Raw genomic sequence first — 15,830 nt, 5'->3', positions numbered from 1 at the left:
GACCTGCAGCCACCCCCACGGTCTGAGTCTCCATGACCACTCCAACCCTACAATAACAGCCCCCTTAATCCCTTCCGTTTTGACCTCCCTATTCCAGCCACATCGGGTGCACTTCCCCACACGGCTTCCCATGCGCAGGACGCCCTCATCTTTGAGATGCTTTCAAGGGTTGCTCCCATTTCCTTTAGGTCTCTGGTCACAGCTTCAGCAAAACCATCCAGGTGCCCACTACCCAGCATTTCACACCCCCTCCAACGCTGCATGGCCCCACTCCCTGCTTTGCTCGTCTTCCTAGCTCATGCGTGTGTGCCCTTCATAACTCATCTTGTAAATGTCTGTCTCATGCAACACTGGCGGTTGCATGAGGGCACCAAGAACAGTACCCAGCACATGGTGGACGCCCTACACACGGACAGGTAAATCAATACAGGAACAACACTGGCCACCCCGGCTCCCTCGCTTTTCTTGCCTTGAGGCTTTATTTTTCTGCAGTGGAACAGCGGACTCCATTCATTATCCAACAGAGATGCCTTCTTCGCTGACCCCTTTCAACAGAACCGCGATTTGACAGTGGTTCCAAGTGTGCCTATGAAAACACACGCTCTTTAAAAACAAGGGGGAGGGGGTGTAGCGGGCTAAGCCTCTGCCTGCAGCGCTCGCATCCTGTGTGGGCGCCAGCTAGAATCCCGGCTGTTCCACTTTGTGATCCAGCTCCCTGCTGATGCACCTGGGAAGGCAACGAAAGATGGATGGCCCAAGTGCTTGGGCTCCTGCACCCACGTGGGAGACCCGGATGAAGCTCCTGGCTCCTGGCTTCAGACTGGCCCAGACCTTGCTGTTGTGGCCATCTGGGGAGTGAACTAGCAGATGGAAGATCTCAATCTCTCGTTCTCTCTCTGCCTCTCCCTCTCTATAATTCTACCTTTCAAATAAATGAATAAATAAATATTTAAAAAATAAAAAGAAAATACATGCATACGTTCTCACACAGAGCTTGGCATGTCCACTAGGCCCTGGCTACAAGGCCTCGTCTGGAAGCTACCTATTTTCTGATCAAAGGACACAGACTGGCCTGTGGCTTTTGCCTTTCTTTTAGTCCTTTCTCCACACCAGAATGCATCCTCAAAGCCTGAAGGTAGTAGAACAGTCATTTTCTGACTGTGGGCTAGAAATCTCATGCAATGCAGAGCAGAAAGACTGAAATAGCCTACCGAACTGTGAGGCCACACTGTACCCAGCCACAGCAGAGCTCCTTTTATGTGCAGTCAAAAGCACCCCTAACTTGAAGCACAGGCTGCAGGTGAGAGGAGTGCGGCTCATCCTGCAAAGCCATGCCGTCAGGGAAGAGCAGGGCGGAGGTATCCTTTCCCGCAAAGAACAACAGAGACAAGTTTCAGCGAACACGTCCGTTTATTAACAGCCACGTATGCTTTTTAAAGAGCAGGGAGGGGCCGGCGCCGCGGCTCACTAGGCTAATCCTCCGCTTTGCGGCGCCGGCACACCGGGTTCTAGTCCTGGTCGGGGCGCCGGATTCTGTACCCGGTTGCCCCTATTCCAGGCCAGCTCTCTGCTGTGGCCAGGAAGTGCAGTGGAGGATGGCCCAAGTACTTGGGCCGTGCACCCCATGGGAGACCAGGAGAAGTACCTGGCTCCTGCCATCGGATCAGCGTGGTGCGCCGGCTGCAGCGCGCCGGCCACGGCAGCCATTGGAGGGTGAACCAACGGCAAAGGAAGACCTTTCTCTCTGTCTCTCTCTCTCTCACTGTCCACTCTGCCTGTCAAAATTAAAAATTAAAAAATTAAAAAATAAATAAAGAGCAGGGAGGGAGCCGGCGCTGTGGCACTGTGGGAAAGCAGGTTAATGCCCTGGCCTGAAGCGCTGGCATCCCATATGGGCATGGGTTTGAGACCCAGCTGCTCCACTTTTGATCCAGCTCTCTGCTATGGCCTAGGAAAGCGGGGCAAATGGCCCAAGTCCTTGGGCCCCTGCACCCATGTGGGAGACCTGGAAGAAGCTCCTGGCTCCTGGCTTCAGATCAGCACAGCTCCAGCCATTGCGGTCATCTGGGGAGTGAGCCAGCGGATGGAAGACCTCTCTGTGTGTAACTCTTTCAAATAAATAAATAAATCTTAAAAAAAAAAATAAAGAGCAGGGAGAAGGGGCATAACTAACTTAGGGGACCACTGACTATAGGACAGAACTGATACTGGCTCCAATGTGCCTCTCCAATCAGCTTGAAGGTCACGTAACTTTCCAGGTGGGCCTGGGCCACACCTGGGAGCAGTTTACCTGATTGGCAGAAGGCGGGGATGGGGAGAAATGTGCTTGGGCTCAGGCTAACTGCTGGGATCGCCCACAGAGGAGAGGTGTGGAGGAAGGAAACTATTCTGTGCATGAATACTGTGGTGCAAGCCAACAGCTGGTAAGGATTGATGCCAGGACTGGCATTGTGGTGCTGCCTATAACACCATCATCCCATATTGGAGCACAGGTTCAAGTCCTGACTGCTCTGCTTCCGATCCAGTTCCCTGCTAACGCCCCTGGGAAAGCAGTGGAAGACGGCCCAAGTGTTTGGGCATGTGGGAGACCTGAATGGAGTTCTGGGCTCGTGCCTGGCCGCTGTGGCCATTCAAGGAGTGAACAAGTGAACGGAAGATCTCTTTTTCTCTCTGTCTCTCCCTCTCTGTCATTCTGCCTCTCAAATAAATAAAACTTAAAAAAAAAAAAATGCTGAGTGAAGTTTAGAAAAGAAAGGATTGATGTCACGGGGTCTTAACTTATCCATCCTCTCCTCCTCCCTTCTGCCCAGACCCTCTGTCCTCAACTTGCCACCTTTTCCCATGGTAGCTTTAAGCAGAATCTGCACTGGGTTCTGATTCTGATCATTAGAAGGAGAGAACTTAAAAGTATCAATTTCCCTCCCAACAATGCACTCAAGCTGAGTGAATAAGCAGGAAATGCCTCACTTCTCAATTGACAGCACTTTACCACCAGAAAACATCAAAATTCTTTTAAGCCTTTAAGCAAATGTCACAAAACCTACCATACATTTCACTATACTTTAAAACTATGTGAATATATAACATACTGATTTTCATAATGATTTGAGGTCATTCAGTCCCAAGATACATGGAATTGCATGATTTGGAAAAGACCGCAGAGATCAACTCTAATGCCACCACTTTCTTTGGAAACCGTGGGGAGGCTGAGAGCTTGCCCAGTCACGCAGCCCCGGGGCTCTGACGGGGAGCCAGTCGGGACCACAGTGTTTCCTCTTACGCCTTGCATATCCTCTATCTCCTTTGTATACTTCCTGTGCAACTTGTCCCAGACTTCAGTTGTCCCCTTCCCTATACAAGGTACACTCTCCTGTAGCTTCCCTGGTCAAGGTTAAAGGTCTGAGGGCTGACGCTGTGGCATAGCGGGTTAAAGCCCCAGCCTGCAGTGCCGGCATCCCATATGGGTGCCGGTTCGTGTCCCGGCTGCTCCTCATCCCCTGCAGCTCTCTGCTATGGCCTGGGAAAGCAGCAGAAGATGGCCCAAGTCTCAGGTCGTGCAACCATGTTCCACGACATCCACACCACAAAACCACCCAGCGACACATTTTTCAGAATCTACCCCCATCGTTATGTGATACACGGCTCTATTTCAGGAGCAGCTGGCTCCCGGCCCACCGTAAGAGGTGCGCGCTCTGAGATGCACTTCTGGAACATTCCACCCCCACAGTGAGCCTTAGCATCCCTTCCTGTGTGCATTTTCCTTTGACATTTTAGTTCCCATCAGATACGTGTGTCTTCACACAGTATACGTTTTTATTTTAGGTGAGGAGGCTCTCTCTTCCAGACAGCGTATGAACGCTACCTCAGTTTCCTGTCTGACTCTGCATGTGAAGAAAACCTACTTACACTGTATCCTCCCCCTACTCCCTAATATCTGTTTCCACCTGATATTCAAGAAGAAGAACACGGCCTTTGGATTCGTGACCAAACTTGGGTTTGAATTCCCAATGACCCTGTGTATGTCAACTCCTCTGAGCTTCAGTTTCTCCACGAGGAAAGAGTAGAACCAACCTTCTTTACATGGTTGCTGAGGGGAACAGAGGAGGCAACCTGGGTAAAAGCAGCTTGGCAGGGTGACTGTTAGGAGAGAAGCCCAAAGAATGTTTCAGAGAGGCATGGGGGGCCAGCGCTGCGGTGTAGCGGGTAAGGCTGCCACCTGCAGTGGCAGCATCTCATAAGGACGTCGGTTCAAGTCCCACCTGCTCCACTTCCAATTCAACTCTCTGCTAAAGCCTGGGAAAGCAGTAGAAGATGGTCAAAATCCTTGGGCCCCTGAACCTGCATGGGAGACCCAGAAGAAGCTCCTGGCTCCTGGCTTCAGATTGGCAAAGCTCTGGCCACTGTGGCCATCTGGGAAGTGAACCAGTGGATGGAAGACCTCTCTCTCTCTCTCTCTCTGCCTCTGCCTCTGCCTCTCTGTAACTCTGACTTTCAAATAAATAAATAAATCTTAAAAAAAAAAAAGAAAAAGAAAGGTATGGAAGACATGAAAAGAAAATTCAATTCTCCTCCCCACCCCTTCAAGTCGTAATGAAAGCCAAAGAAATTTTCCCTGATTAGGGAAGTGGCTGAAATGGAGGAGAGAAAGGAAGCAGTGTGAGAGAACAAAAGATGGAAGCTGCATCAGGCTGCTGGAGAGGCTCAGGGCACCAAGACAGGCCATGACTGCAGCCCAGGGCTTCCTCCAGGGCCGAGCTGAGTGGGCAACCACACAGTGCCTGGCTGGGCCCGGCTCACCGGCCCCCAAGTAAACACTTCCACCTGTGACCATGAGGGCTGATGTCCGCGCTTCCTCTGGCTCACAACTCCTTCCCTGAAACAGCAAAGCGCATCTTTTTAAGCAGAAATCGTAAGGGAACGTCAGGGTAGCTGGGGAGAGTCTGACAGGTCCACAGAGAAGTCTCTAGGTCACAGTCCTAGCCAGTGATGATCCACTCTCCCACCTCACTGCACAAGGACAGGTGACTCTGAATGCCTCCCCACCAGGGGCCACCTGAAAGCTCCTGGGGACACTTTGGGGGCATCATACTTCATGGACACTCAGGGAACTAAGGCCAGGGATGTTGCTGGCCATCCTACCATGCACAGGACACTCCCCGCCACAAAGAACAATCCAGACCCAAGTGTCAGTGGGGCTGAGATTAAGAACTCCTGTTCCTCAGGAGCCATGTGGGTTCTTTCTTCCCCTTCCATTGTTTAACTGCATATACCGATCAAGAAAAATAAAACAACCCCTTACACACACACACACACACACACACACACACACACACACGCTCCACGAAGACCAGAAGAGATGGAAGCCGTACTGAGATGATGCCTCCCGTCACAAGATAAACAGTGATTACTCTGTTAATTGGTTTTACCCTTAATTATTTTTTTCACTCATTGTCGTCCTGCAGCCAAGCCAACTAATTAAGCTCACATTGCGAAAATGGAGAATATTATTTTTAAATAGCTTGAAGGAGTGTTTCTGCGGGACACACCTTTTGCTGACAGCAGTATCTAAGATGGAAGCAGGGAAAAGACAGCACACCCTGCCTGTCCAGGACAGCATGGCCAAGGGCTTCACCAACTCCGATATTACAGCTTTCAGCTAGCTTCCGCACACCCCCATTCCTCTCTGGGCTGTGCACAAGACTGGTTTTATCGAATGCTGAGCCTGGGCCTGGCTCTACTGTACAGGGGGGCACAGCACCGAAGCAGACACACCAAGCCTCCCATCTCCTGACACTTACAGTGAAGGGGAGGCAACACGGGCAGCAAACAAACAGGAAATATGTAGAACGACCCCAGGTAGCAGGTGCTGGGAAGTGGGAAGGGTGGGTGTGTGTACTCGGGGAAGGCTCTCAGCCATTTGATCAAAGACCAGAAAAGGATGCATGGACATTCAGGGTGAGGGAAGAGCCTCTGTAAAGCTCCCAAGGCTGATGAGGCTGGCATGTGTATCAGCCTGCTTTTTCAATACCTTAACTAAGATGCCCAAAAGGGGATTCAGCTTACGGTCTGCAGGTTACAGCTCAGCACTGGGTGGTCTCATTCCCTGGAATCTGATGGAAGCAGATGCAGAGGAATGATCACATGGGGAGCCAGGAAGCACACAGAACAGCCAGGGAAGAACTTGGACTCCCATCATCAGCCCTCTCGTGAGACTCCCCCTCCAAGGGCACGCCCCTGATTACCTAAAGACCTCCCACCAGACCAGCCTCTCAAACGCCATAATTCCATCAAGTCTCCACCCCTCATCCATCAACCCTTCACACTAAGACCAAAGAGCTTAAACAGCTTGCATGAGTCTGGGGGGCACCAGTGCTGCTGTAGCCATCCCAACACATTTAAATAGCAAGAGGACGGGGCCGGTGCTGTGGCATAGCAGGCAAAGCCAGCGCCTGCAGTGCCAACATCCCAAATGGGTGCCGGTTCGAGTCCCAGCTGTTCCACTTCCGATCCAGCTTTCTGCTATGGCCTGGGAAAAGCAGTAGAAGATGGCCAAGTGCTTGGGCCCCTGCACCCACATAGGAGAAACTCCTGGCTCCTGGCTCCTGGCTTCAGATAGGCGCAGCTCCGACAGACTTCAGAGATAATCAAGGGCTAGTACACAGGGCCCCTGTGGGCCGGGGTAAGGAGTGTGGCCTGGATCCTGTTTGCAATAGAAAGCCACAGGGGAGACACGGCCACGCCGTGCTTGTGAAGGGTCACAGTGCTGTGGGGTCACTGCAGGGGCCAGCGTGGAGGCAGGAACAGCAGTCAGGAGCCTGCAGCATGGGCCAGGGCTGCTGTAACAGAGGTGGTGAGAAGCGCCGACATTCACTCATCTCCCTAAACACACCAATATCTCAGAGCTAAAGGAGGCCTTCAGAGAAAGTCACTCCGGGTGCCATTTTACAGGTGGTGAACCTGAAGCCCAGGAGGCAGCGTGAGTTCCCCACTGTCGCAATCCCACATTTCCTGCTGCCATACTGCTCCTCTGCCCCTACCTGGCCAGCCCAGGCCTCAGGGAGGGACTATATGAGACAGATAGGAACAGGAGCCCTTAGAAAGTGGATCAAATAATGACTCTGTTTGCTTGGGCAAGGTCACCAGTGACCTCCCAGCCGAATTCAATGGGCCCTTCCTCACGCTCTCTCTAGCGGCTGACAGCTTTGATTCCCTCCTGCCTGGCTCCCTGATCCTGCTCTCTCCTGTCTCTCCCTCCTCGTTCCTCCTCATCTTGCGGCTCCCCCTGCCCTGTGAGTTACTGTTTCTCAACATGCCCTCTGAGGCACTGTCATCCTGCTCCTCTACAGAACAAACTGCCGGTCGCCTCATCAGACATCTCTCCCTTTCCAAAGCCCTAGTCCATGTTCCTTCATGGATGGGGCCATGTCGCTCCCCCTCTTCGTGGAGGAGCAACACTGAACCCTGCCTAGGCTTCATATCCGAGTCACGGCACCATTATGTCGCTCCCCCTCTTCATGGAGGAACGACACAGGACCCTGCGCTGTTCTTTCGTCTGCTCGGCCCTCCCCGGGTTTGCTGCTGGTTCTTCCCGGGTTGGCTACTGTCCCTTCCACCTCCGTGGAAGGGCAGTTCCCCCTGGCCACATTCCCCACTTCCGCAGGGGAGCGGCACACCGCCGGCCGGCTTTCTCGGGGGCTGCACAGGTGTTCCTTCAGCTAGATGTTCCCCTTAGATGTTCCCGGTGCATGCCGTCTCTCTCCTCCTTTATAGTCCTCCGCCAATCCCAACTCGGCTGCCCACATGCCGAGTACGCTGCTCTCCTCCAATCAGGAACAAGTCCTATAGTTTATTGGCTGAACTGGAGGCACCTGTGTAGAAGCTGTTTTCTTCTCTCCCAGCGCCATATTGTGGGAGAGCAGATGCATAGAATAAGTCTTAATTCCAGTAACTCAGTCTAGTCCGGGTTGCTCCCCACAGGGCCACGTGACCCTGCCGTGCCAATCAGCATCTTCCAATCCCCTCTGACCAGGGCAGACTGCGACATAATGAGATGTTGCAGAGCTCCTCTCTCCCTTTGCATTTGACCTGCGGCTTCCCCCTGCCATCACAAGGGGAAGCCTGGAAGCTCCCAGAAGCCACCGCAGGAAACAAGACCGCAGCAGAAAATGAGTCTTGAAGAAATTCCTTGAATCCTAAACCCATGCTGGAAGCCAAATATCCTTGTGAACTTCTTTTATAATTTTTTTTCATTTATCATAGATACCAAAATTTTAAACAGAGTATTATGAAATCGAACAGAACAGATTATTGTGTCACAGCAGGTAAAGCCGTCGCCTGCAGTGCCAGCATCCCATATGGGCACCGGTTCAAGACCCGGCTGCTCCACTTCTGATCCAGCTCTCTGCTGTGCCTGGGAAAGCAGTAGTAGATGGCCCAAGCCCATGAGGCCCCTGCACCCGCAGGGGAGACCCAGAGGAAACTCCTGGCTCCTGGCTTTAGACTGGCACAGCTCCAGCCATTGCGGCCAATTGGGGAGTGAACCAGTGGATGGAAGACCTCTCTCTCTGCCTCTCCTTCTCTCTGTGTGTAACTCTGACTTTCAAAGTAAATAAATAAATCTTTAAATGAAAAAAAAAAAAAAGAAGAATGATGAACCCAAGTAGGATTTGCTCCAGCCTCGAACTTCTGAGCTTTTTAGTGACTCTGGTAAGTAACCTTCCATTCCAGGCTTCAGTCAACTTGAACGGGATCTCATCTTGAACCAGAGCTCATCTCCCTCCATGCTCCCTGTCTCTACCCACTGGAACACCATGGACTCCAAAACCTCATCTACAGCTTGGACAACTCCTGGGAGCCCCAGATTCACATCGACTCACGTGGTGGATGTCGGCTCCCGTGCGCCGCACCAGGCACCACAAGGTCACCCCTTGTGGAAGTCATCATCTCTGCTACTCCTCACGTTCGTCTCCGTGTCTGTTGACAGCTAACACATCACCACGCACCCTCTCTCTCAGCACAGAACCTCGGGTCACCCTCAGCCATGCCTTCCAGTGCAACCTGAAGGGGCTGTGTCCCTGCCTGGCCTTTTCTGTCTGAGCTTGGACGGATGAATAAGCATGTCTGAGCCTTGGATTGCCATCCTGACTTGCTAGGATTGAATGAGATAATGTGTGGACAGCGATGAATGCCTGTCTATTCCATTCCCTAACACAGACATCCAGGGCATCGACTAAATTCCAACCCAAAACTCCATCCTTCTGCCTTTGCCCCCACCCAGTCTCATCATCCTCCCCCCGGGACACAACCAGACGCTCCATCTCATCTTCTTATCTTTGAACTCGCCCCCACTCCAGGCTGCCCTCCCAAGGGTAGCCAGACTGATGGCCCCGTCACAAGTCCCATCACGCCGCGTTCTCCTCAGCCACACGCAGAATCCGGTCATGCGCAGGTGCTCTCCCCGTGGCCATCCAGAATCACTCAGAGTTCTGCAGGCACTGCTCTTCTGGACCCCTGCCGCTGTGCACGCACTGCCACGGCTCAGATGCCCTTTCTCCCTCCTCACCCACCTGCAGTAAAGCCCATCCTTAAGGCGTGGTGGGGAAAATCACTATAAAGGTCAGAGAAAAATGTATTGGCTAACCAGGTTCACAGACGGACTCACACCCTGAGCTCTCTGGTGTCAGAGCGAGAGAGGGAGGGAGGGAGGGAGAGAGAGAGAGAGAGAAACTGAGAAAAGCAGTTATCTACATTATTTTAAATAGAGAAAAGCAAGGGAGGGAATGGCAAAGAAAGAGAACACTTAGGAAAATGTAATCTTTTTTTTTTTTTTTTTTTTTGACAGGCAGAGTTAGACAATGAGAGAGAGAGACAGAGAGAAAGGTCTTCCTTCTGTTGGTTCACCCCCCAAATGGCCGCTACAGCCTACGCACTGCCCCGATCCAAAGCCAGGAGCCAGGTGCTTCTCCTGGTCTCCCATGCGGGTGCAGGGCCCAAGTACTTGGGCCATCCTCCACTGCCTTCCCGGGCCACAGCAGAGAGCTGGCCTGGAAGAGGAGCAACCAGGACAGAATCTGGTGCCCCGACTGGGACTAGAACCCGGGGTGCCGGCACCGCAGGTGGAGGATTAGCATAGTGAGCCGCGGTGCTGGCCAGGAAAATGTAATCTTGAAAGGGAAGACTTTCTAAGCAAGATGGACAATTCAGAGCCACAAAGAAAAATGATTTATATTTAACCTCATAAAAATGAAATATTTCTGCACCATCAGAGGTACAACAAGCATAGTTGGGGAAGAAGACATAAAAGGCAAGATATTTGATTTATTAACAAGAACAAACTGAAAGTCCAGAATCCAGAAAAAGCCTCATAACTTGATAAACTACAAATAACTCAACATCAGCAACAACAAAAATGGCAAAAAGATTTGACGGTGCAATTAGGGGAAGTACAAAATTTAAGTTTTTTAAAGACGGGTAAATTTGGACGAGTCTATCAGAACTAAAATGCACATAACTGATATGGAATGATCTCTAACATCTAGGTTACACTTTTAAAATGCCACATGCAGAACAGGATATATGGTGTGCAACAATATTTTTGAAGGGGAGGAAATAGAAGATTCATTTTATTTGCCTTTGGTGCATGGACTGTCTGGGAAAAAATACACAAAAACTGGCAAAATGAGTTGAATTCTAAAAGGGAAACACAGCAGTTGGGGAACAAGAGTGGGAGGAGGATGTTACCTTGTATAACGTCTGAAGCTGTACCTCTCACATACACTACCTGTCCCCAGTCAAGTAAACTTAAATAAACTCAATCTCTTTTTCTGCACAACTCCCTGGGCCTCAACAAATAAAGAGAATTCTGCTTAAATAACTGCTTAAAATGTATATTCCCTATGAATTACCAATTCCACTTCTGGGACTAATTTTTTAATTTTTTAAAATTTTTTTATGTCTTATTTATTTGAAAGGCAAAGAGACACACAGACAGAGAAAGATCTCCCAAGCAGCTGGTTCACTCCCGAGTGCCCGCAAACAGCCACAGCTGGGCCAGTCTGAAGTCAGGAGCCAAGAACTCAATTTGGGTCTTCCTCAAGAGTGGTAGGAACACAGGTACCACCTGCTGCCTTCCAGAAGGCATTAGCAGGAAACAAGTGGAGAGCAGAGCCAGGACTGAAAGCTAGGCACTCCATGATGGGATGCAGGCATCCCAAGCCAGGACTTAATTACAGTGTCAAATAGTCAACCCTCCTGGGAGTAATTTTATCCAGAAATTCTCCACGGGTACTCATACAAATAAAAATACACAGATAGATGAAGTTAGAGACATTCAAGAGTTCATCAGTGGGAGAATGTTTACATACAGGACAATGAATCTATACTACGAAATACTATGTAGCCATTAAAAAGAAGGAAATATACCTGAAATTGATAATGAAAGACTCCTGAGTCATATTGTTAAATCAAAAAAAAAAAAAAAAAACCCTTAGAGTATTATTGTACCTGACCTCCATTTACATATTTTTTTGACAGGCAGAGTGGACAGTGAAAGAGAGAGACAAAGAGAGAGGTCTTCCTTTTCCATTGGTTCACCCCTCAATGGCTGCTACGGGCGGCGCACTGTGGCCGGCGCACCGCGCCAATCCGAAGCCAGGAGCCAGGTGCTTCTCCTGGTCTCCCATGCGGGTACAGGGCCCAAGCACTTGGGCCATCCTCCACTGCACTCCCGGGCCACAGCAGAGAGCTGGCCTGGAAGAGGGGCAACCGGGACAGAATCCGGCGCCCCGACTGGGACTAGAACCCGTGGTGCTGGCACCGCAGGGAAGATTAGCCTAGTGAGCCAAGGCGCCGGCTCATTTACATATTTTAAGAATGTATTGGCCAGCACCGAGGATCACTAGGCTAATCCTCCACCTAGCAGCGCCGGCACACCAGGTTCTAGTCCCGGTCAGGGCACCGGATTCTTTCCCAGTTGCCCCTCTTCCAGGCCAGCTCTCTGCTGTGGCCAGGGAGTGCAGTGGAGGATGGCCCAAGTGCTTGGGCCCTGCACCCCATGGGAGACCAGGAGAAGCACCTGGCTCCTGCCTTCGGATCAGCACAGTGCGCCGGCCGCAGCACACCAGCCATGGCGGCCACTGGAGAGTGAACCAACGGCAAAAAAGGAAGACCTTTTCTCTCTGTCTCTCTCTCACACTATCCACTCTGCCTGTTTTAAAAAAAAAAAAAAGAATGTATTATTACTTACTTGAGAGACCGCACCCATTCACTGGTTCATTCCCTGAAGGCCCACAACAACTGGCAACTGGGGCTGGGGTTGGGCTAGGAATGGGAGACGCAGTGCGGGTCTCCCACACAGGTGACAAGAACCTGATCATGGGAACCACGGCTGCTGCCTCCCGGGTCTGTATCAGCAGACAGTTGCAGTCACCAGCCAGAGCCAAGAATCGAATCCAGGGACTCTGATGTGGGACAGGGCTAGGTTAAACACTTGCTCCCTGTGTGTTTTGTAAGTTTTATTTATTTACCCATTTAATTTTAAATGCTTATTTATTCATTTTCATCTACTTAAAAAACAGAGCAACAGAGAGAGAGAGCACGGGAGAAATCTTCCATCTACGGGTTCATTCCCTAAATGCCTGAAACAGTTGGGGCTGGGCCAAGAGGAAGGCAGGAGTTCAGAATTCAGTCCGGACCTCCCAGCTGGGTGGCAGGGACATAAGTACTTGAACCATCATCTGCTGCCTCCCAGTGTGTGCATTAGCAGGAAAGCAGATCAGAAGCAGAGCCAGGACTCGAACTCAGGGACTTCACTATGGGATGTGGGCATGGCAAGGGCAGCCTAACTTGCACAACAATGCCCACCCCCTTAGGTATTTAACTGAACTCTATTCACTATATTCACATGGGTCCTAAAGTTGGAAATGCAGAAAATATGTATAGTATATATGTTGTATATTTGCTATGTCTATATAGTATACTATAATATCAACAAACTATACTATAATATCAACAAAACTATATACTGGAATATCAACTATAATACTATACTATAACACTACATACTATACCATACTATTGTAGCAACAAACCATGCATTATCTATTCATCTATATTTCCAGATTTTCTAGGCATATATTTAGGCATTGAAAAAGACCAGGAAACTGGTTACCTGTGAGGAGGATGGTAGGGTGAGGGGAGACCTAATATCTTTCCTTGTATTTCTATATTTTAAACATTTTTAACAGCTCTTATTTTTTTAAAAAAGGACTATATTGCAGGCATGCTTTATATGGCTTACCCAAGGCATTTGTTTGTAAGGAGCAGGGATGGGGTGCAGGGTATCAACTTCAGACTGCCCTGTTCACCCAGGGCTCACTCCCCGAGTACTTCAGTCTCAAACCAACTCAAAGCAAAACACAGTTCCAGTCTCCCTCCTCCCAGTTTACCCTTGGGCAGACTGAACACTCCCTCCTTCATGCCCCAGCACTCGCCATGGAAGGAAACACACAAAAACTCGGTGCAAGCCATCTCCTAGTGCAGGACCCGAATCATAAAGGAGACTAGAACTGTGCGAACCACGTGCAGAATCGTGCCGTTAAGCCGTACTGCAAACTCCAGGTAGCCCTGCTGGCTCGCTCTTGCTTTGTTGATGCTTGCTGTTCTTAAAGCAAAACTGCCAAAATGATGCCTCTCCCGCCTCGCCTCCAGTGGTGCTTTACTGCCACTCAATGACAGCGACAACTTCTGAGGGTCCACACAAAGGTTCCAAAGCGCCAGTCCACACAGTCCATAGTCCACAACCAGCCTGCACTCCTAACCCAGTTCCCCCACATATCTTTTAAAAGAATGTTTTGAATTAGCTGACGGTTTTAAAAATATAGAACTTTTTTCCATAAAAATTTACAGCTTCCCCCAAAATTCAGATCAGGCCACGAGGGACTGCAGCCTCATTGCACCTGCAGCTGCCTCCCTCACAGGAACACCAGCTCTGTAAACGGACTCTGCACACGCCCAGCCAGGCTCTCCTGCCCACCCGCCTCTTCCCGACTGCCTTCCAGGCTGGCCCCAGCCAGCACTCCTTTTGCTGACATTGAGGTCAGTTCCAGTTCAGCCCATCCCATCTCCCACAGAACCCAAACAGAGAGCTGACACCCCTCACAGCAACGCGGTGCTGCCTGCCTCTCAGAAGTCTCCCAGCACACTGGGCTGGCTCAAACACAAAGTGATGTGGGTCCTTGAGGCCGGGGATCTAGTTCCAAAATTATGGGGGAGGGGGGTTCCTAGTCTCACTGCAACAAGGTGCAGGGGTGCCGTGAAGCTGTACGGTCCTCAGTTAAAACTCGCTCCTATGTGAAAAGCATTGCCTGCTCAAAGACCTCAGTCCAGTCTTGCAGGCTGGGCAGCTGGGCAGAGACCGCCACGTCTCTCACAGCGTCTCAGCTTCCCCGTCTATCAAATGGGCTAAGAGCGCTTCCCTGCGCTGTTGTCAGAACGAAATGCAAAAGTGCATACGAAAGTGCTGCCAGCACCTTCCAAGCATAAAGTTAAGAGGGGACCCGGACAGGAAGACGGCTACCCCGGCAGGGACAAGATAGGTGGCAGCGACCCAGATACATGGGGGGTAGGGGGATGCTCCCACTCCCCCTTCTGCCCGGAGGGCCTGGGAATTGCGTCTTTTCTCCTGCTCCCAGTGGCTGCAGTAACCTGGATGGATTCTAAGGACAGCCGCCCATTCTCGGAAGCAGTAACTCTTCCTAGCGCATGTGGAGGTCCAGGGGGAGAAATGGCCGGCTGACTTGCCCCAGCACGCTCAGACAGGCTCCCCTGAGGTCACCCGGTATCCCCATTGGACAGATCCAGGGACCTAGGTCCTTTCCCTCCAAAACCACACCCCCCACCCAGGGAAGATGGAAAGACCTGCTCTGGAAAGCACGTTTGCAAAAGGGATGAAAGACAACAATAACGAACAAAAATAGCCTCAAAGATGTGCTGGCAAGTGATGCCGGCCCAGGGCCGTGTGGTTATTACCGGCGAGCAGATCGCTCTGAAACGCTCAACACCATCCCCAGTCATCCTGCAAACATTTTCATCCCAAACGCCTTTGTCCAAAGGTTGCGCCAGGGGTAAGCTCTGGCCGCCAGGCGTCCGGGGCTGACAAGTCCTCTCCGACCCCCGCAACCACCCCCCCCCCCCGCCAAAGTCACAGCCTCCCCTTCTCCAAGATCCAAGGGGCAGGGGCCGCACCCCGCGGCGCCCGGCGACTTCGGGGCGCGCCTCCCGACGGGCTCGGGGAGACTGGGCGCGTTGTCCCGCCTGGAGAGTGTCGCTCACCTGGTGCTCGCCGATCGCAGCCCGGGGTCGCGGGCTCTCCCCCCACACCCCTATCCAGAGGGGGCCGCGCAGTCTTTGGTGCCCGTCGGCTGTGTCCCGGGCACGCACGGATGCTCTCCTTTCCGGGGGGGGGGGGTAGGTATGGGGCTGGGGCTTTGGGCGGCGCCTGAAATGGAGCAGGTTGCACCCGGCAGAATGGGGTGGGCTTCCGAGAAGCCTCTGCACGCCAGGGAGGGGCGTGTCCCCAAAATCTCCCCCACAAAGAGCCCCAGCTCTCCAAGGCGAGGCGCGCCGCGGCCGGAAAAACAGCCCCCCCACCCCACCCCCGGCTCCTCGAGGGGCGCAAGGGAGCCGAGACGCACCGTGGGGGCGGGGCGGCGTGGGGGAGGGGGCGCGGAGACCCTCCCCGGCCCGCGGCCCTCGCCCGCCCGCCCCGCACAATGAACTCAGCCCCGCTCCATCCCCGAGCGCGCCCCGCGGCCTGCGCCCCCCCGGCCAGC

The 15,830-nt window shown here is 51.9% G+C and overlaps 1 protein-coding gene across 8 annotated transcripts in view; it reads right to left on the bottom strand.

The window, feature by feature from the left end:
* Positions 1-15,830, bottom strand: part of GPR161 (G protein-coupled receptor 161) — a 56,265-nt gene that overhangs the window by 39,798 nt on the left and 637 nt on the right. The window contains exon 1 of one of the 8 annotated variants that reach the window (XM_089299620.1): positions 15,331-15,464. The exons of 6 other annotated variants lie outside the window; for them this stretch is intronic. The gene's annotated coding sequence lies outside the window, so the exon portion shown is untranslated. Of the gene's footprint in view, positions 1-6,063; positions 6,205-15,330; positions 15,465-15,830 lie in introns of those variants that run through there. One more of the 8 variants, XM_089299622.1, reaches the window with a different exon arrangement.

Source organism: Oryctolagus cuniculus, chromosome 7, assembly GCF_051225735.1.
Source record: "Oryctolagus cuniculus isolate XC-2025 breed Fujian yellow rabbit chromosome 7, ASM5122573v1, whole genome shotgun sequence".
NCBI classification, from domain to species: Eukaryota; Metazoa; Chordata; class Mammalia; order Lagomorpha; family Leporidae; genus Oryctolagus; species Oryctolagus cuniculus.
This window is presented reverse-complemented; position numbering and strand designations above follow the sequence as displayed.